This window comes from Bos mutus, chromosome 4 (genome assembly GCF_027580195.1).
Source record: "Bos mutus isolate GX-2022 chromosome 4, NWIPB_WYAK_1.1, whole genome shotgun sequence".
NCBI lineage: Eukaryota > Metazoa > Chordata > Mammalia > Artiodactyla > Bovidae > Bos > Bos mutus.
Window position 1 is genome coordinate 89,914,920 of NC_091620.1, and position 22,048 is coordinate 89,936,967.

Genomic DNA, 22,048 nt, shown 5'->3' on the forward strand with positions numbered 1-22,048 from the left:
ATGCTTAGCTCCACATAGACATTCAGCTAACCAGGCTTTTTTCATCTAGAAGCTCCACTCATGTCTTCCTTGGGCCTGAAAGACTATTTGGAGCACAGTAAACAATAATAAATTGAAGAACATACATACCTTTCAAAAATCTTTTTTATTGAAGTTGGTATACAATGTTGTATTAGTGTCTGGTGTAATGCAAAATGATTCAGTTATATATATATGTATATTATATAAGTAAAAAAATATATATATATATTCCTTTGTGGCTTCGTTTGCATTATAGATTATTAATTATAAGATATTGAATATAATTCTTTGTGCTATAGTAGGTCCTTGAGGTTTACCTGTTTTATATATAGTACTTTATTTCTGCTAATCCCAAAGTTCTAATTTATCTCTCCACCTCTCACTGTTTCCCCTTTGGTAACCGCAAAATTTTCACACATACAAACACAAATTCAGTCTATTCTAGGGGGTAGAGAAAATGTCAACAGAAGTAAAGAACTGATATCAGAGAAGGCATTTTCTCTATTATAATGATTTAAGCTAGATTTTGAAATCTCAGAGGGGTGGGAAACATATAGTTGGAAATTAATAAAGAAGTTATAAGTAACCTGTGGTCAAAAATTAAGTAATATTGAAATTTTGAATTATTCTGAATTGAGAGATAATGCAAATAACATATGCCAAAATTGTAAATACAATAAAAACATTTCTTCCATGAAATATATAATTGTAAATATTTTTAGTAAGAACATTTAATTATTAGTGAGCTCAGTATCTACCTTAAAGTTAAAAAAAAAATAAACCTAAGAAAAATAGAAAAAACTAATAAGTTCAGTGAGTTATTACAGAAATTCAAGGTTTTCTTAACATTGAAATAATTAAGATAAAATATTAATAGACTTAAGAGAAAAAGAATATGATTGTCTTGATAATGATGAAAAAAATATTTGCTGTCATTCAACATTGGTAAATGCCTTTAAAAACTTTATAAAACTTATTTGCAAAAACTCTGTAATAAACATCAAAGTAAATTACAAGTAATTTTCTTTAAGGGACAATTTAAGATACTGTTTATCATTATTTCTCTTCCAAATTGGAGAGTGCAGCTAACAAAGGCAGCAAAAAGAAACAGAAAGGTCTGAACTAGGAAAGAAAGACAAAACCAGTATTCATAATGACATAACTATATTTTAAGTATTATTAGATTTATTACAAGGATGTAGCAAATTTTCTAGATGAAAATCAGTATAAAAATTAATGTTTCTTTACTAACAGTGATAAAGTATCTTATCAAATATTAAAATATTTTAAAAGATATAACTGTTACCCCAAAAAAATCAAAATGTAAAGTATAATTTTGTGAGTAGGACCTTAAGGGAGAAAGGTATAAGACTTTATGAAACACATTATAAAAGATAAAAATAAATACAGAGAAGTACAATGTTCATGTATTAACAGCTCAGTAATATAAAGCTGCCAGTGCTCTTGAACAAGTTTCATATGCGTATGTGCGCGAATGTGCAAACTGACCAAAGATTCTTTTTGCATTTCTCTAAGGCTGTTCAATATTCAACATCCTTGAAAAGAAAGTCTGTTCCATAGCTTTCAGAATATGTACAGAAACAGACCTATGGAGAACGGTCTCCCAACAAAGGGAAATGAGTGATTCTTGAACAACTCACTAACCACATGCAGAGAAATACGATTGGACCCTTAACTCACAAAAACATTAATATAATTACTTTAAAGAACTGAATGTGAAGAGTAAAATTCTTAAAATTTTAGAGACAATATATGATGATCTCAAATGTAAAGACTGTCTTAAGATGCAAAAATCTGGAAATTATTATGCTGAACTTTAAATTATAGATATTCAATATTTTTTGAATAAGGAACATGAAAACTGTGGTTCTTAAAAACAGAAAATATAATTTGGAGTTTAATATAAATGAAAAAGATTGATAAATTTGACTACAATAAAATAAGTTTTGTTTCTTGGTATCTAAACATATAGAGAATTAAAAACAAACTATAAACTGGGAGCAAATATTTGTTACACATATACGAACAAAGTTGGCAAAAATCCAGAATGTATACAGAATTGCTGCAAATCATTGAAGTGCAATAAAAAATTGAGCAAAGACTTGAAAGTGATGGAAAGGGAAACCCAGTAGTCAGTATAGGTATGAGAAGTTGCTCAACCTCATTAATCATCACGAGATTGCATGTTTAAGCAAAATGAGTTGTTTACGCACACTGCTGCTGCTGCTGCTAAGTCACTTCAGTCTGTCTGACTCTGTGCAACCCCATAGATGGCAGCCCACCAGGCTCCCCCATCCCTGGGATTCTCCAGGCAAGAACACTGGAGTGGGTTGCCATTTCCTTCTCCAATGCATGGAAATGAAAAGTGAAAGTGAAGTTGCTCAGTCGTGTCCTACTCTTGTGACCCCATGGACTGCAGCCTACCAGGCTCCTCCGTCCATGGGATTTTCCAGGCAAGAGTACTAGAGTGGGGTGCCATTGCCTTCTCCATACGCACACTATATTGATTTTAAAATTGTGTGTCTATATGGAGGGTTGGTCACAATGTGATAGGAGTTCCCATATATTGGCTAGTAGAAGACTAAATCAATGTAACCACCCTAATTATCACTACTAGATAAATACTAGTATGTTGATACAACAAAATACTATGTAATGGTGAAATAAACGTCATGCCTCAGAATGCCTTTAGAATACTAAAAAAACTAGTATTGTGCCAAAGAAGTATTAAGTCTCAGTGGAATGATAAAGTCCAATTCCATTTATAGAAAACTAATGAACAATCAAAATAAAACAATATATTACTTAAGGAAAGCTACGTCAATAGTGAAACTATGCATTGTTTTCAAAAAAGCAAGGGAAAGATTAATAAAACTTGTGGAGAGTCACTGGTTGGTAGAGGGAAAAGAAGAGGCATATGATGAAGGAAGAACCCAAGAGGACTTCTCAGCTTATAGGAATGTTCTGTTTCTTCACTCAGCTGGTGGATACATAGATGTCTGTCTTTATTATTTTAGTTTTTACATGATTTATATATTCTTCAGGCCATATTTAATTGAAAAAAACAAAAATTAACTTCAAAGACTTTGACATACTAGTAAAATGCCTATCATTTTGAAGATCCCAAGAAGGCCTAAGTAATCGCATCACTGACCCATAAACATTTCAGCATTCAAGGAAATGTGTGTCCTAAGTTGCTTCGGTCATGTCCAACTCTTTGCAACCCCATGGACTGTAGCCTGCTAGGCTCCTCTGCCTATGGGATTTTCCAGGCAAGACTACTGGAGTGGGTTGCCATGCTCTCCTTCAGGAGATCTTCCTGACCCAGGGATTGAACCTGTGTCTCTTCTGTCTTGGCATTGGCAAGTGTGTTCTTTATCACTAGCACCATCTGGGACACCCCATAAACATTTCATCTTGCAAGGAGGTAATACACATTTAAAAGATCTTAACTCTGAAGCCTCTTGAAAATAAGAACTAAGAAGCAATACTATTACTGCATCAGAAATTATGAAGTGTCTTAGACACTGCACAGATTCACTGAATAAAAGCAGACACAATGTATAGTGTCCAGTCACTCAGTTCCTACTTATCTTAGGAGCCCCTGACTTTCTCGTCCATATGTTTTCTTCTTTATTTCCATTGGTTGATTCAAGTAGGGTCTTTGTTTTAGTGAACTAAGTGCACAAGCTGATGGCTTTGGCTATGGTTGCCATGGCAGTCATGTGTTTTGAACTGAGGACTAGTGAAATGTCAATACACCAGACTAACTATACACCCACTCTTCCTCCCATGGGACTGTTGAGGTAGCCAACTCCTACTTCTCAGGATTCCCGGTCCTGAGAAGTCACCAGGAGCAAAGGAAAAACAGCAGAACTGAAAGTCAACAGTCTTGGTCTTGGTTAAAGAATTGCTCATAACTTGCTTTAAGGAGCTATTCGTCTTCTCTGGGCTTCAGATTTCTTATCAGCATTTTTTTTTTATTAAGTGTCCATTGGCTTAAATGATCTCTTTTCATGCCTCTAGGGATTCTGAAATAGTTTTTTTGAAGTCTTAGCCAATATTATATGGCCTATCGGGGCATATGGCAGGATTTAAAGTCATTTGGATTTCTTCAAAGTGATTCTAATCCAAAAATGTTCAGGCATCTTGCTTAGTATAAAGTGTTAAAGCCACAGCTGGATTTGGACCAAATACCTCCTCATGTGTTTTATCCCATTTGAAAATTCAGAACCAGGTTTGTTTTGCTTTTTAATTGCTGCCCCTTCTGGGAAAGGACAGACTTTGAGAGAGAATAAGACCGGCTGTTCTACCGCTGTGTGACTAATCCTAACACTATTTGCTGTTACTGAGTAAATTTTTCTGTTCCAGAGAAGAATATCTGAGGAAGGACAATAAAAATTGCTCATTGTAGCCTTACCTTTTATAGTTCACACATGCCCCCAAGATGTATACAAATTCAAAGATTCAAATTACGCTCTCTTGGCACAAGACACAGCAATGTCTGCATGATTTTTATTCTCTTGAGAGAAAACGGTTGTTTGGAGCAAAATTAGAAGATAATTGTAACAAAAGACATTTTTAAAAGGTAAACAATTATATCCCCAGACTGGAATAGATCCCTTACTTTAAAATGAAACCAAAAGTTTTGTTAGTAGGTTTTTTCCCTGTTGAAGACCATATCATTGAGTCAGAAGATTGTCAAATTTCCATCAAGCCATTGTTTTTTTTTTTTTTTTTGAGGGAGATTCAGAAAAACAAGGATTGGGGAAAACCAGCTGACAGTCATTAACTACAAGCCTGCATTTTTGTAAGCCTCTGCAACCCTAAATTATAGAACAAAGTAGAGGTCATATAATGTGTCAGTACCAATGTCCACTTCGTCCCTGACCTGCTTTCCCAAAACATAGTTGGCTTACATAAGCATTCTGTGATTTGCTATCAGACTCATGTAAGTTTGGAATAAAAGCCAAATCTAATTATTGAGAGTCTGAAAATAAATCATCTGTTACCCAAATTTCCCTCATGCCATTCACTATGGCAGAGGCTGCATTTCCTAGCCAATAACCAATGATCTGTGCCTCTTGTCACCCTCAGATAATAATTTCCCAGTTTCTACAATACAATAATGTTCAGAGCAAAAGGGGATCGATACTCCTTGTATCTTTAAAATTGCTCCTTTTCTTTCAGAAAAGAAAATGACTTTTTTATACACGTAATATGCAATAGAAGTAAAAATATTAGGGGTATAATTAATTAAGTTAGAACAGGTTGCAGGATTTAGAAGAAAAGTCCAAAGACAGAAAACCTAATGGTGATAAGATCAGATCTTAAGTTCATATTAGTGGGATGTCTTAAGACAGTAGAAAAGACTTCACATTTTTCCCTGTTGTAGAAAATTTTACGTAGAATTTGTTTTACTTAACATGCTTAAAGCATGAAGAGTCATGCATTATATATGCCTTAATATAAAATACATTATATATATTTTTTCAAAAATATGCCTCCTGGGTTAAACACGCTGCTGCTGCTAAGTCACTTCAGTCGTGTGCGACTCTGTGCAACCCCATAGACGGCAGCCCATGAGGCTCCCCCGTCCCTGGGGTTCTCCAGGCAAGAACGCTGGAGTGAGTTGCCATTTCCTTCTCCAATGGGTTAAACATACTTAACTCACTGTGAAGTCTTGCCCTTTCTCTGCATTTAGTTTGAACAGCAAAGTTCCCATTTGGACGGTTGGATTAATGCTAATTTTGTTGTCACAGAGTTCACTTAATAAGACTTGTTTTTTTAGTCTTAAAACCCTCTCCTCCATACCTTTTTTTTTTTCAATATTGAATCCTTCTTCCTGAAGGATGACCTCACAACTGCATGTGTTCAATGTTCCTGTAAACTAACCTTTTAAAGATCATTTTCAGAAGCAGTAGAAGACACCTTGATTATGAGAGCATAGACAATGTAGCTACAGACCCGGCTGACTTTTTACCTACATGGACCATGAAGATAAAGCAGTGGTCCAAATATGGAAAAAAGTCTGTGATTAATAAACAGCTCTTTCTCAGAGTCCCAGTCCTGCCCCGTTTCCTCTCCTGGATCCCCATGGACCACCACATGACCCAGAAACAAAGCAAAAGACAGTGCCCAGCACAGGGTCCAGAGCTCCACTGCAGCACTGTGGTCATTTCTGTCCTTAAGGAGCATGAAATCCCAGTTGGTAAATATTTTGAAATAGCTTTTAGCTATAGACAGTTAAATGACAATGATGATTGTGGTGTAGTCAGGCACTTGAAATACAAAATATGCAGTGAAAACATCAAGTATGTACTTAAAAGCCTCTGAATTTCAAACAACTTAGAATGACTCATGATCATCTCTTTAGAAAGGTTTTAGGTGAATTCAGAAATGAATTCACTGATTATGAACATTTCAAAGATGAAGATGCATTAGAGAGGCTTGAAAGTTGGTTTATGAAAGCAAAGGGTAGATAATTGATATTTTAATTGATGAATTAATAAATTACTGTTTCTAACCCCTTTTCCCAAATCTTTCAAGATGAGAAATATTTTGGAATTCGGACTTTAGAAAGTTTATATACTTTTTGTGTCACCTGCATCAGGGTCTGGGGAAACAGTCTATAGTCTAATAATCAGTGTTGATGGAAATAAATTTATGGCTAGTCATAGCAAATGAGTTATAAAAATCTTAGTTCTCATGTCCTTATGAAATTTGGATATACAGAAGAGGAATTGTAGTCATATGTTATTTTATGTAATTAATATGGGGCTTCCCAGGTGGCATTAGTGGTAAGTGAAAGTCACTCAGTCATGTCTAACTCTTTGCAACCCCATGGATTATATAATCCATGGAATTCTCCAGGCCAGAATACTGGAGTGGGTAGCCTTTCCCTTCTCTAGGGGATCTTCCCAACCCAGGGTTCAAACCCAGGTCTCCCACATTGCAGGTGGGTTCTTAATCAGCTGAGCTACCAGGGAAGCCCCGCTAGTGGTAAAGAACCTGCCTATATTTGCAGAAGACATAAAGAGACCTGGGCTCAATCCCTGGGTCAGGAAGATCCCCTGGAGAAGGTCATGGCAACCCACTCCAGTATTCTTTCCTGGAGAATCCCATGGACAGAGGAGCCTGGTGGGCTATAGTCCATGGGGTTGCAAAGAGTCAGACATGACTGAAGCAACTTAGTATAATATGAGTTTTAAAATATGTATATATCAGTGTATGAACTGATTACCTATTACAAATAAACATTTGAATATTTGAATTTCTAATGATTCTTATATATATTGTGGCTGGTATTATTTTGCTAAGGTGTTTTTGTTAGGAAGCCTTACGTTTTTGTATATACTTCTTGGATATATCGTTGAAATAACTTTTATTTTGTATTTCCATGTGCAAACAATGTTAGACACTGAGGAAACTGACATGAATAAGAAACACTGATGTGTTTTAAACTACTGAACCATAGAGCCAGCATGATGCCGTATAATAAGACGTTAAGAACAAATTCTTTGTCTATACTTGTGCATATATTTCATTCACATGGTAAGAACACAAATGTGTAATGATTTAAGAACAAGAAATATGAGCAGAGTACTGGGAGGACTCCAGAAATAGTAATTACTCTACTTTGGAGGAGGTAATACTTGAACTACATGTTAGAAAATAGAGTAGGGAAAAAAAAAATAAAATTGAGTAGTAACTCTCTTAAGTAAGGAATGACATTCTAGGAAGGGGAATAGCATGTGTAAAAGCAGGATATTCATGATCAGCTGTACTTCACTGAGAAAAAAACAAATAGGCTGCTAGATATTTCTACAGGAAAAAAAAGTTTTTCTGCAGTCAGCAAAGAATTGCACTCTAGGGCTGCAACTAGAGCAAGTCATATACAAGTCTTCATAAGCAAGGGAAGAAGTCTGTTACAGAGTGGGAAGAGGAAATGGGGGTGGGGTATGGATAGTAAACAGTCCTTGGCTTTTCATTGGCTGAGTTGTTGCCAGAAAAGGAGTCTTTCTTGTTCCTGTTGGACTCTGGTAACATCGCAGAGCATGAGAGCTCCCCCTTCTGGTTTCCCAATCCTATTTGATTAAGGTTTCTGTTTAATAATTTTTTTACCTGTGACTGGAATACCTGGGAAATCAGGGCTAGAGGAGTTGAAAGGACAAAGGACAACATTTTTTTAGAACCTCAGACCTTATTCATCTTACAGATAAAAGTCTCTGAACTTTTACCAATCTCTTACTATTTCTCCTACCCTCCAGCACCTGGCAATTGCTTTTCTCCTCTGTTTGTTTGAGTTTGATTGTCTTTGTTGTTTTGTTTTTTAGATTTAACGTGTAAGTGATACCATGTATTTGTCCTTCTCTGTCTGGTTTATGTCACTTAGCATAATGCCTCAAGTTTCATCTGGGTTGTTTCAAAGGGCAGAATTTCCTTCTTTGTAACTACTGAATTGTGTGTGTATGTATGTATATGGATATGGAGATATATATATGTGTGTAAACATACATACGTGTATACATGCTTACATAGGGTATCCCTGGTGGCTCAGCAGTAAACATCTGCCTGCCATGCAAGTCATGCGGGTTAGATCCCTAGGTTGGGAAGATCCTACGGAGAAGGAAATGACAACCCACTCCTATTTTCTTGACTAGGAAATCACAGGGACAGAGGAACCTGGCAAGCTACAGTCCATGGGTTCGCAAACAGTTCAACATGACTTAACAACTGAATAACAAAAATAACAACATACACATACATATGCACATTTATCTGCTGATAGACACTAAGGTTGTTTCCACATCTTGAGTTCAGTCGCTCAGTCGTGTTTGACTCTGTGACCCCATGGACTGCAGCGTGCCAGGCCTCCTTGTCCATCACCAACTCCCAGAGCTTGCTCAAGCTTGTGTCCATTGAATCAGTGATGCCATCCAACCATTTCATCCTCTATCATCCCCTTCTTCTCCTGACTTCAATCTTTCTCAGGGCCTTTCCCAATGAGTCAGCCCTTCCTATCAGGTAGTCGAAGTATTGAGCTTCAGCTCAAAATCAGTCCTTCCAGTGAATACTCAGGACTGATCTCCTTTAGGATGGACTGGTTGGATCTCCTTGCAGTCCAAGGGACTCTCAAGAGTCTTCTCCAACACCACAGTTAAAAGCATCAATTCTTTGGTGCTCAGCCTCCCTTATAGTCCAACTCTCACATCCATACATGACTACTGGAAAAACCATAGTTTTGACTAGATGGACCTTTGTTGGCAAGGTAACATCTCTGCTTTTTAATATGCTGTCTAGGTTGGTCATAGCTTTTCTTCCAAGGAGCAAGTGTCTTTTAATTTCATAGATGCAGTTAACATCTGCAGTGATTTTGGAGCCTGAAAAAATAGTCTGTCACTGTTTCCATTGTTTCCACATCTATTTGCCATGAAGTGATAGGTACTGATGTCATGATCTTAGTTTTTTGAATGTTGAGTTTTAAGCCAGCTTTTTCACTCTCTTCTTTCACTCTTATCAAGAAGCTTTTTAGTTGCTCTTCACTTTTTGGCATAATAATGGTGTCATCTGCATATATGAGGTTATTGATATTTTTCTTGGCAATCTTGATTCTAGCTTATGCTTCATCCAGTCCATCATTTCTCATGATGTACTCTGCATATAAGTTGAATAAGTAGGGTGTCAATATACAGCCTTGACGTACTCTTTTCCCAATTTGGAACCAGTCTGTTGTTCCATGTCCAGTTCATGATATTAAATGCTTTTTAATATACCTGTTGATCATTTGTTCATCTTCTTCAGAAAAATGCTTACTCATTTCCTCTTTCCATTATTTAATCAGATAGTCTGGTTTTGTTTTTGTTTGTTTTATTTTTTACTTTTTGGTATTTAGTTGTATGAATTCTTTATGCATTTTGTATATTATCCCTTATCGGACATATAATTGGGAAATATTTTCTCCCATTCCATAGGTTGCTTTTTCATTTTCTGTTCTGAAGTAGCTTATTTTTGCTTTAGTTGCTTTTGCTTTTGGCGTCATAACAAAAAACAAAGAAAAATCATTACCAAGACCAATGTCAAGGAGCTTTTTCCCTATTTTTTTCTAGGAGTTTTAAGATTTCAGGTCCTACATTCGAGTCTTTAATCCACTTTGAAGTAAAATTTCTATATGTTGTAAGATAGGGGTCTAGTTTCTTTGCATGTGGCTGTCCATTCCCCAGAACCATTTATTGAAGAGACTGTCCTTTCCTTATTGTATGTACTTGTCTTCTTTGTCACAAAGTGACATTTGAATCCCTTGGTTTTACACTTTCCCCTTTAAGATCTCCACATACATAGGTTGAGGAAGCAGTGACTTAACTTTCAACATATGCTTTTGCCATGATGTATGTATTTCACAGAAATAATTAATAGTATAGCAAATAAAACCAGTGCAGTTTTATTTTATTTTTATCAACTGAAAGTTTTATGAGCTATATATGAATGATTTCTCCAGATAACTCTCCCAGTGTTTTTTATACCCTATTTTAGTCTGCCATATGTATATATGTTTTTTAGTCCCTGTTTTATGTATATATATACACACACACACACACATATATATATATATACATATATGTATACACATATATATAGTTCAGGTTTGTCAAGCAATTCCTAATTGCTTTTGTCACATATGTTAACTCAGTTCCTAATTGCCTAAAAGGTTTCAATGATGGAAAAACACATTTTTAAAGGCAAAACATTATGGGTAGTCAGACTGTTTATAGTTCCTAGTTTATACTTGGCAAAAGCAAAAAGAAAAATCACACACACATGCAACCCAAACAACTTTTGCAGTGCATTTAAATGAAAATAACAAAATTGCAGTTTGGCTCACTTCTAGAAATTTAAAGACATTATTATTTAAATGCATATATTCCATAAACTACCCCCAAATCACTTAGAACTATCTTCATAGATTTTTTTCTGGGTTCTATATAATGTGAATACTAAACAAGAGATTATTCCTAGAAATTCACCTAGACATGAAACACCGTATAAGATTATTGTCAACAGCAATTATAGTTGTTGCTGTGTTCTCTGTAGTGCCTAACTCTGGTATTGGTGTTAATTTCATTGTGGGTTATGAAGCCAGAATAGTTACTGAAGCTAAGTTTTAGGAAATCAGAACCCAAACATTCTAGCAAAAATGACCAGTGCCATGAGCAAAAGGGAAACAGATATCCTGCGTTTCTCTTTTAAATTTTTATCTTCTTTTTTGACTGTTCTGGCTCTTCACTGCTGCTTGGGCTTTTCTCCAGTAGTGGCAAGTGGGCACTGCTCTCTAGCTGCTGTGCATGGGCTTCTGATTGTGGTGGCTTCTCTCGTTGCAGAGCATGGGCTCTAGGGACACACAGGCTTCAGTAGCTGTGGCTCCTAGACTCTAGAGCACAGTCTTAGTACTTGTGGTGCACGGGCTTAGTTGCTCCATGACATGTGGGATCTTCCCAGATCAGAGACCAAACCGGTGTCTCCTGCATTGGCAGATGGAGTCTTTACCTCTGAGCCACCACAGAAACCTATACTGCTTTTCTTAATGTACCCTCAGTGGAGGAGATAATGTGTTAAAGAGCCTGATAGCTAAACACTTATTTATATTTGTGAAAAAAAAAAAAATGCTTTCACAGTATTTACTTTTTCCTCTAGTTCAAAGATAATATTATAGAAAGAAACATGAGGTTGATTTCTGAAATATTGCAAGTCACAAAACTGTAGTCCTTTATGCTTTTTATAAAAATATATAATTAAAGACAGTTTTTCAGTAACTATGGACTTGTTAATAACTAGAAAAAGAGAATGAGGTTATTCAAGATTTTCATATAGCACAAAAATATCTAGTTGTTTTTTTTTTTTTTTAAGAGCCAACTTCAGTAAAGAAATTATAAGGGAGAATATGGTGGGTGTATTAGTATAAATAATTATATTAACTAGATCCTTAAAGATGATAATAAGCCTTGACTAAAATATTAGTATCCAAGATTATGTATTCACATTACATAACATCTTTTTTAGAGTTCGTTGACCATGAAAAAATCTGTTCTTGTAACTTACATAGAACATTGAGTAAAATAGCCATTGGCCAGGAACCAGAAAAAGGCTCTGCGGTGGTCATCTCCAATATTACATCTATAAAATATGTGTGTCTAAGGAAATCCTATTGTTAAGCAGATGTATAAAGCAGACACCTAAGCATATATGCGCTTTGTTTGTTTCATCAAATATAACACTTCTGCTTAACTGTAGCTTAATGGGACAAACTGTTGCCCAATTCTCTATGAAACTTTTGCCAGGCCACTTTCTAGAGCTCAGTTCCAAATTACTAAAATATAGAACCGCTGAGAGTTTCCATGATAAACTTTGTATGTTCCCTTTTGAATATGCCATGGCTCCAGACCCTTAATCATCTATCAGCTGATTCAGAAGACCCAGAGCTTCTGGAGAGTCCCATTGCCTTGGACCAGGGGTACTAGATAAAGATATGCAAAATGCAGGTTTTTCAGCAGTAGTTGAAGACATGGCCTTGCTAAAATGGTATGTCAGTACACTCATAGGACCCCTATATATAATTGAAAATTTTCCCTGTTTCCTTTTTATGGTTATTTTAAGTCCAAGAGTGTCAGTTTTAAGTTTGTTAGAATAGTCAGCAAACTCTACATTCGGTTTAACAGAATCATATGGATTCAGTGCAGAAGTAAAAAGAGTATGGCCCACTGGACACATTACTTTTCTTGTCCTAGAACAATAATGAAGGAGGAACCCTCTCCTTTTCTTCCCACTTCCTGTGATTTTTTTTAGAGCCTTTATCCATTAACGTAAAAGGCCAAAGTCTTTAACAGTAGGTTCATTCTCCTTTTCGTAAAACCCATTTCCCCAAAACAATATGAATTTCTTATGCCAAGAAGTGCATATGCATGAGTGATAATATTAGTTCTTCTTCCTAGATTTCAAGAATTTCTGTTTCATTGGTCTTTGAGGGCTTATAATGTCTCTGCATTTGGGGTGAAATTATAGGACCAGCCAAGAATGATGATGCCCTGTAGTTTTTAACACGCAGACATTCCATTGACAACCAGGACAGGTCAGAACTCAAGGGGCACTAAGACAGGGAGCAAAAAAGATGAAAATTTTGGACTGAGCCATCTATAAATATGTCCTTATTCTATCCAGCTAATTTCTTAACCAATACGTGGACAAGAAGAATGAAATATTTGCATCAGAGCACTTCTAAATGTCCATTGTATTGTTCTTGTACGTAAGTGTTATCTTTATAGCATGGTAAGCTATGCAGTTCTAAATCTACTGGACTTAGAGGAACAAGCGGAATAAATGAATCTTCTTGCTATTTTACAAAATTCCAAGTTGTGGAAACTTTCAGATATTATTATTGATAGTCTTACTTTGTTTTGCTTTCTGCTTTTGTCATTGTTTTCCAGTTGAGTGTGTCTCAGATTTACTAATGCTACCAAAGTTCTAGTATCCAAAATGGGCAGCTAGGCAAACACTTACTTCTAAATAGCTCCTCATTATAGACACAGGAGCTGAAGGAACAAACTTTAATTTGGGGATTGCAGGGAGCAGTGAGGAAGCAAGGAGATACAAGAGTTTCCTAGGAGAACAATTCCCTCCTTTACCACAGAATAAAAATAATCAATTTGTATGTCCCAATTTTAATACTCTTAGCTAACTAAATAGAATACTTATTTCTCCTTATGAGAAACATAAAAGGTACATAAAAACAAATGAACAAATCCAACTTTAGACTTACAGAATATACTTTTAGTCAGGACTCTGGTTGCAGTTGGCAGAAAGTTAGCTCAAACTAAATAGAAATAGAAAAATATATTGCTTCTTGCAACCAAGCTTCAGGAATTGCTGGCTACAGCTAATCTCAAAGTCTGTCAGTACCAGGGCCTAGAGTCCAGAAGGATTCTCTCTGCAGCCTTTAGTTTCTGATCTTTGTGGGTTGCTTTTGTTTTCTTCAATTTTTCTCACATTGTTGAAATAGCCACCAACAACTCCAGATTCATTTATTCTCCACAGAGAATGACTACTCACTTTGTTTCCAAGCTAAAACATGCTTAGGAAAGAATCTGACTAGGCTAACTCCAAACAGGTATCCATACTTGGATCAATCAATGGTGACCATCGCTGCAGGGTCTGAAAATGGGACCACACACTCTTGAACCATCTTGTTAGCAGAAACATTTCTCAGAAGAAGGAGGGTGGGAAAGTGATAATATCCACTACAGGTTATCATGTTCTGTATGTGGATAATGCCCCATGCATATCAAAAAGTTTTTTAAAGATGAGTTAGAACAAACCTAATAAACCAAGTAATAGAAACTTGGGGAAATTCTGTCTGTCCAGATGTAAATATCTGTGCACATATCAGTGATTGTGTGAGAGAGGGACAGATGAATGATAGGAATAAGGTGAAAGAGAAGAAAAGGGGAGAGTAGAGGAGAGATCAGGTAGATCAGGTTAATAATGGCATTGGAGAAAGCCCATATTTAGCACAGCCTAGTAATAGAAATGCTGAGGAATCATATATAAGCTGCGGCTTACTGAGAGAGAGATCCTTAAGCAGAATGGAGTTCAAGCATATTCCTCTAGCATAAGGAGTATAGGTTTCAGTTCATCTCTTGCAGAAGTAAGGCACAGTCCAAAAATGAAAATATTTTAACACAAATCCATTCATATGTAGGTGTTTGTGTTTGACTTTTTCAGATAGAAGTACAAAATGACAGATCGTGGTTTACAGGGTACCGTAGCCTGTACTTTTGGAATTATTTTGTAGTTTTATAAGAGAAATTGATTCTAAATCTTGCTATCTTGATTTTTAAAATAGTACTTTTCTAAACATAGTGTTGCTACTTCTCTATAGCCCTACCCAAACACAAAGAGTCAAAATACAGTTTCCTGCCAATTTAATCATTGACTAATTGGCCTCAGCATGTAAAACATTGTGGGTTTTTTCCTGTGTATAATTACTACACTGGAAGTTTATAAGCTTCCTGGATAAAAAGAACAAACATGATATTCTGCTTTATTTTCGTTGCTATTGTCAAGTCTGGAATGAGAAATTTGAGACCTATGAGTGTATTGATAGCAATTGAAATGATGGGAGTAGATGAAATATCAAGGGAGATTTTGTAGATTGAAAAGAAGGGAGCAAAAAAACCACCAGAAACATGGAAGGTTAACCCACTCAAGGTGCTTTCTTCAGAGACCAAGAAGGGGCAGCCAGAGAGGTGGAAGGGAATCCCTAAAAGAGACGTATCAGGGAAACACAGTGAAGGAATTTCTTGTAGTCAGATGTGGTGAATTGTAAACAATGCTGAAGAGAAAGCTAATGAGAACTCAACTGTGTCTACTGCAATTAACAACTGAGAGGTACGTGGTGTGGTATCTTGGGAGAGAAGGACAGTGGTGGTAGATGAGTGAGGGGAGGTAGGATTGCAGCTCAATTTCAGAGGACTGAGCAAAGTGAAACAGTGAATATGAATTCTGATGTCTTTAGTATCTTGGCATGAACAGAAGGGAAATAAGACAGCAGACTCTGGAAGGGAGTATAAGCATGAGGGATGTTCATCTTATAACATGGGGGAGGATGGGAGAACAAAGAGGATGATAACAATCGTGAGGACACTGAGGCAGTAGGGCAAAGGCATAGAGGATGGGAGGAGGACCTAAGCTGAAGTGGGGAAGGGGGGTTTTTTTCACAGAGGAGGAGGAAAAGAAAGCAAGAATGAGGGCAGATGCATGAATTTGTGAGAATTTGAAAAGAAGTTGCTGCTGCTGCTGCTAAGTCGCTTCAGTCGTGTCTGACTCTGTGCAACCCCATAGACGGCAGCCCACCAGGCTCCACCGTCCCTGGGATTCTCCAGGCAAGAACACTGGAATGGGTAGCCATTTCCTTCTCCAATGCATGAAAGTGAAAAGTGAAAGTGAAGTCGCTCAGGCATGTCCAACTCTTAGTGACCTCATGGACTGCAACCTACCAAGCTCCTCCGTCCATGGGATTTTCCAGGCAAGAGTACTGGAGTGGGGTGCCATTGCCTTCTCCTTGAAAAGAAGTTAAGTAAGGTCAAACATAAGCATTTCAAATTTGGGGAAAGAAAAATAAGATCACCCGATTAATGAAAGCAGAAAGGAACTGATAACTAAATTGAAGTTACATATGTTTCATACATGTTACAGACAATAAAAGAATCTATTTATCTGCCTTCCTGTATGTCTGTCTGTTGATCTACTATTTGCCCCGAGTGCCCAACTGACATTGTTTGCGAATGGAAGATTGAAAATATTACTTATGATTGAAGTGTACCCATACCCCATAGACACTAACTTTGAAATGGAAGTGAGTAACAGTAACAAATGAAAGAAGGAAGAAGAAATTGAAGGCATAGTTAATGTTGAAAAGCTGTAAGACAGGTAGTAAATATTAGCCCCTAAGGTATAAAAGTTATGACCAACCTAGATAGCATATTCAAAAGCAGAGACATTGCTTTGCCAACAAAGGTCCATCTAGTCAAGGCTATGATTTTTCCTGTGGTCATGTATGGATGTGAGAGTTGGACTGTGAAGAAAGCTGAGCACCGGTGAATTGATGCCTTTGAACTGTGGTGTTGGAGAAGACTCTTGAGAGTCCCTTGGACTGCAAGGAGATCCAACCAGTCCATTCTGAAGGAGATCAGCCCTGGGATTTCTTTGGAGGGAATGATGCTGAAGCTGAAACTCCAGTACTTTGGCCACCTCATGCAAAGAGTTGACTCACTGGAAAAGACTCTGATGCTGGGAGGGATTGTGGGCAGGAGGAGAAGGGGATGACAGAGGATGAGATGGCTGGATGGCATCACTGACTCGATGGACGTGAGTCTGAGTGAACTCCAGGAGTTGGTGATGGACAGGGAGGCCTGGTGTGCTGCAATTCATGGGGGTTGCAGAGTCGGACATGACTGAGTGACTGAACTGAACTGAAGGTATAAAACATTGGAAATTACTCAGTTCATAATGATATCAAGGTTGAAGATGTTGATGTTATGAGAGTGGATAAAATTCCATACAGGTAAAAATATTTGTAATCCAGGAGGTTAAGAAGCTTTGAGGCTAAGATTTCAGGTAGGTCAAGTGCTTGGACACTGAAATTGCCCAAAACCACCTACGGAAGAATGGAGAGGTAGAACATGAGGCAGATATCAAAGTCCGCAGGGAGTAGAGAGCATGGGAAGTCCATAAATGGTAATGGTAGGAAAGACTAGAGACAGAGGTATTGTTTAGGGGATCAGTCTCTCAAAGAGGAGGGGCTTTGCATGAGGGAGAAAGATTATTGAGCTGGAAGTGCTAACAAAAGGGTGGGAGGCAGAAGACAATACAGCATCTGGGCTTCGTAGGAAATAAGTTGGCTCTGATAGGGCCTTAGGGTAGAGGAAGAGCTAGGTTTGAACAAGGCAAGGAGATGGATGGAGTAAAGAGGCCAGGAATAAAATTTTTATTTTTGTTTGTACATTGTTTTGCCAATATTTATAATGGTATGAGGATATCTGGGGCATAGAGTTTGGAAGGGAAATCAGCAAACACATACATTCTCACTAATTCTCTTTTGGTGGGAGTGGGGTTTTACCCATTGCCATTTTGTTTAAAATCTTTGTAATCTTTCCCTATTTGGTAGTATCTCAACATTTTGGGGGGGGTCTTATTTTATTAATAAAATATTGTATTAGGATTCTTCAATCATGTATTTTATTGTATAAAACTCTTAAATAGATGTTTGCTCCTTAATGTCAAAACTAGCTTATTCACCTTTACATCCCAGACAGCACTTAACAGAGTTCCCTGAATTGCAATAGGTACTCAATAATTCCTTAATAATTTTAGTTGAAAGTACACATATACAAATAATTTTAGAATACATACAGAGTCAGTTATTAACAAGTATCTGTCCCTAGTTAAACTTGAAAGTTTTGCACAGCAAAAGAAACCATTAACAAAATGAAAAGACTAATTACTGAATGGGATAAAATATTTGCAAATGATAAAATGGATAATACTCAACATACACAAAAAGCTCATACAACTCAATATCAAAAAACAAACAACTTGATTAACTTGATTAAGTTGTTTGTTTTTTGATATTGAGTTGTATGAGCTTTTTGTGTATGTTAAGTATTAATTAAAAAATGAGCAGAAGGACTGAAGGGACATTTTTCCATTCAGTGGAAATGTGTGGGGCCAAGAGGCGTGGGAAAAGATGCTCAATGCCACTAACCATCAGGGAAATGCAAATCGACATCACAGTGATACTACCTCTGACTCATCAGAATATCTGTCATTAAAACGACACAAACAAAAATGTTGACACTGATGTGGAGAAAACGGAATCTTTGTATACTGTTGGTGGGAATGTAAATCGATACAGCTATTGTGGAAAACAGTTTCTCAAAAAACTAAAAATAGACCTAACATATGACTCAGCAGTTCCAATTCTGGGTTTATTTCTGAAAAAAGAGAAACACTAATTTGAAAAGATACACACACCCCAGTATTCATAGCAGCATTATTTACTATTGCAAAGGTATTGAAGCAACCTAAGTGTCCATGAACAGATAAATGGATAAAGCAGATGTGACATACATACATACATATATATATATATATGCACACACATGTATATCATATCTATATATATGTATGAAAATGAAAGTGAACTCGCTTAGTCATGTCTGACTCTTTGCGACCCCATGGGCTGTAGCCTACCAGGCTCCTTGGTCCATGGGATTTTCCAGGCAAGAGTACTGGAGTAGGTTGCCATTTCCTTCTCCAGGGGATCTTCCCAACCCAGGGATTGAACCCAGGTCTCCTGCATCTCAGGCAGACACTTTACCATCTGAGCCACCAGGGAAGTTATCTATATGTATATGTGTATATGTATAGTAATAATATCTACACACACACGATGAAATACTAAACCACAAAAAAGAATAACATTTTGCCATTTGTAGCAACATGGATGGACTTGGAAGGGATTATGCTAAGTGCAATGAGTCAAAGACAAATACTGTGTGATACACTTTTATGTGGAATCTAAAAAATACAACAAACTAGTGAACATAAGAAAAAAGAAGCAGAATCATAGACGCGGAGAACAAACTAGTGGTTACCAGTGGGGAGAGAGAAGGAGGGGGCAATTTAGGTATAGGGGCTTCAGAGGTACAGAATTTTATGTATAAAATAAGCTACAAGGATATATTGTACAACACAGGGACTATAGCCAATCATGTGTATCAACTATGAATGAATATGCTCTTTTAAAATTGTGGATCACTGCATTCTACATCAACTGTGATGGTTTAGTTGCTAAGTCATGTCCAACTCTTGCAACCCCATGGACTATAGTCCTCCAGACTCTTCGGTCCATGGGATTTTCCAGGCAAGAATACTGGAGTGGGTTGCCTTTTCCTTCTACAGGGGATCTTCCCAACACAGGAATTGAACAAACCTGCATCCCCTGCATTGGCAGGCAGATTCTGTACTGCTGAGCCACCAGGGAAGCCCAATGCAGGATTCGGTTTGGTAGAATTTTGAGGATTTTTACATCTATATTCACCAGTGATATTGACCTGCAGTTTTCTTTTTTGTGTGTGTGATATCTATCTGGTTTTGGTATCAGGGTGATGGTGGCCTTATAGAAAGAGTTTTGGAGTGTTCCTGCTTCTGCAATTTTTTGGAAGAGTTTGAGCAGGACAGGTATTAACTCTTCTCTAAGCATTTGCTAGAATTTGCCTGTGAAGCTATCTGGCCCTGGTCTTTTGTTTGTTGGAGGATTTCTTTTTTTAAATATTTATTTATTTGGCTGCATTGGATCTGTTGTGGCATGTACATTTTGAGAGCCTTCATTGCAGAGCACGGAGTCTCCAGTTCTGATGCACAAGCTCAGTAGTTGCCGTATGCGGGCTTAGTTGCTCTGAAGCATATGCGATCTCGGTTACCTGACCACGGATCGAACCTGTGTCCCCTGCATTGCAAGGTGCAGTGTCCTTACCTTTATCTTAACTACTGGACCACCAGGGAAGTCCCTGTTGGAAGACTTTTGAACACAGTTTCAATTTCAGTGCTTGTGATTGTTCTGTTCATATTTTCTGTTTCTTCCTGGTTCAGTCTTGGAAGGTTTTACTTTTCTAAGACTTTGTCCATTCCTTCCAGATTATCCATCTTATTGGCATACAGTTGCTTGTTGTGATCCCTTATGATCCTTTGTATTTCTATAGTGTCAGTTGTAACTTTTCCTTTTTCACGTCTAATTTTATTAATTTGAGTCTTCTCCCTTTTTTTCTTAATGACTCTGACTAATGGTATATCTATTTTTTTTTATTTTCTCAAAGAACTAGCTTTTAGTTTTATTGATCTTTGCTATTGTTTTCTTCATTTCTTTTTCAATTATTTCTGCTTTGATCTTTATTATTTCTTTCCTTCTACTAACTCTGAGGGGTTTTGGTTCTTTTTAATTTCTTTAGGTATAAGGTTAGGTTGTTTATTTGGGATGTTTCTTGTTTCTTGAGGTAGGATTTTATTGTCATAAATTTTCCTCTTAGAACTGCTTTTGCTGCATCACATAGGTTTTGGGTTGTAATGTTTTTGTTATTTGTTTCTAGGTATTTTTTAGAATTTCCTTTGATTTTTTTCAGTGATCCCTTGATTATTTAGAAGTGTATTGTTTAGCCTTCTTGTGTTTGTGTTTTTTATAGGTTTTTTTTTTTTTTTTTCCTTCTGTAATTGATATCTAGTCTCATAGCATTGTGGTCAGAAAAGATGCTTGATAAGATTTCAATTTTCTTAAATTTACCAAGGCTTGAAAATTTAAAAAAGAAGAAAACAATATGAAAATAGAATAGAAATAGTCATCCTTAAATAGTCTTCCTTAGAAATAGTCATCTCTATTTAGAATGGAAATCTGGCCATGCAGAACAGCTACTACTTTTCCCAACCATATAACCATGTGATTAAGTTGTGGCCAAAACAAATCAAGCAAAAGTCTTCTTGTGAAAATTCTAGGAAGTGCCCTTAAAAGGAGAGGGTATGCCCTTCTCTGCCCCTTCCTCCTGCTTGGAAGGGATGAATGTGATGACTACCACTCTAGCAGGCTTTAGGGATCACAAGGTAATGTATATAAACTGTGTGAGAACCCAGTAGAAAGAGTAACGCTTTGTGGAACTGCCACTCTACTCCTTCTGGGTACCTCAGAAATTTTCTTATGTTCAGTTCAGTTCAGTTGGTCAGTCATGTCCGACTCTTCGCGACCCCATGGACCCCAGCATGCCAGGCCTCCCTGTCCATCACCAACTCCCAGAGTTTACTCAAACTCATCTCCATTGACTTGGTGATGCCATCCAACCATCTCATCCTCTGTCATCCCCTTCTCCTCCTGCCTTCAATCTTTCCCAGCATCAGGGTCTTTTCAAAGAGTCAGCTCTTAACATCAGGTGGCCAAAGTATTGGAGTTCCAGCTTCAACGTCATTCCTCCAATGTGTCAGCTTCAACATCAGTCCAACACTCAGAACTGATCTCCTTTAGGATGGACTGGTTGGATCTTCTTGCAGTCCAAGGGACTCTCAAGAGTCTTCTCCAACACCACAGTTCAGAAGCATCAATTCTTTGGCACTCAGCTTTCTTTATAGTCCAACTTTCACATCCATACATGACTACAGGAAAACCCATAGCCTTGACTAGACGGACCTTTGTTGGCAAAGTAATGTCTTTGCTTTTTAATATGCTGTCTAGGTTGGTCATAACTTTCCTTCCAAGGAGTATGCCTCTTTTAATTTCATGGCTGGAGTCACCATCTGTGGTGATTTTGGAGCCCCCCAAAATAAAGTCTGCCACTATTTCCACATCATGTTGCTGCTGCTGCTGCTAAGTCGCTTCAGTCGTGTCCGACTCTGTGCGACCCCATAGACGGCAGCC

At 37.2% G+C, this 22,048-nt stretch overlaps 1 protein-coding gene and 1 non-coding gene across 2 annotated transcripts in view; one reads left to right on the forward strand and one right to left on the reverse strand.

The window, feature by feature from the left end:
• TMEM196 (transmembrane protein 196) overlaps positions 1-22,048 on the forward strand; it is a 261,077-nt gene that overhangs the window by 82,724 nt on the left and 156,305 nt on the right. The gene's annotated exons all lie outside the window — the stretch shown is intronic.
• On the reverse strand, positions 18,917-18,988 carry TRNAL-GAG (transfer RNA leucine (anticodon GAG)). The gene has a single exon. It is a non-coding gene; the product is annotated as a tRNA-Leu (tRNA).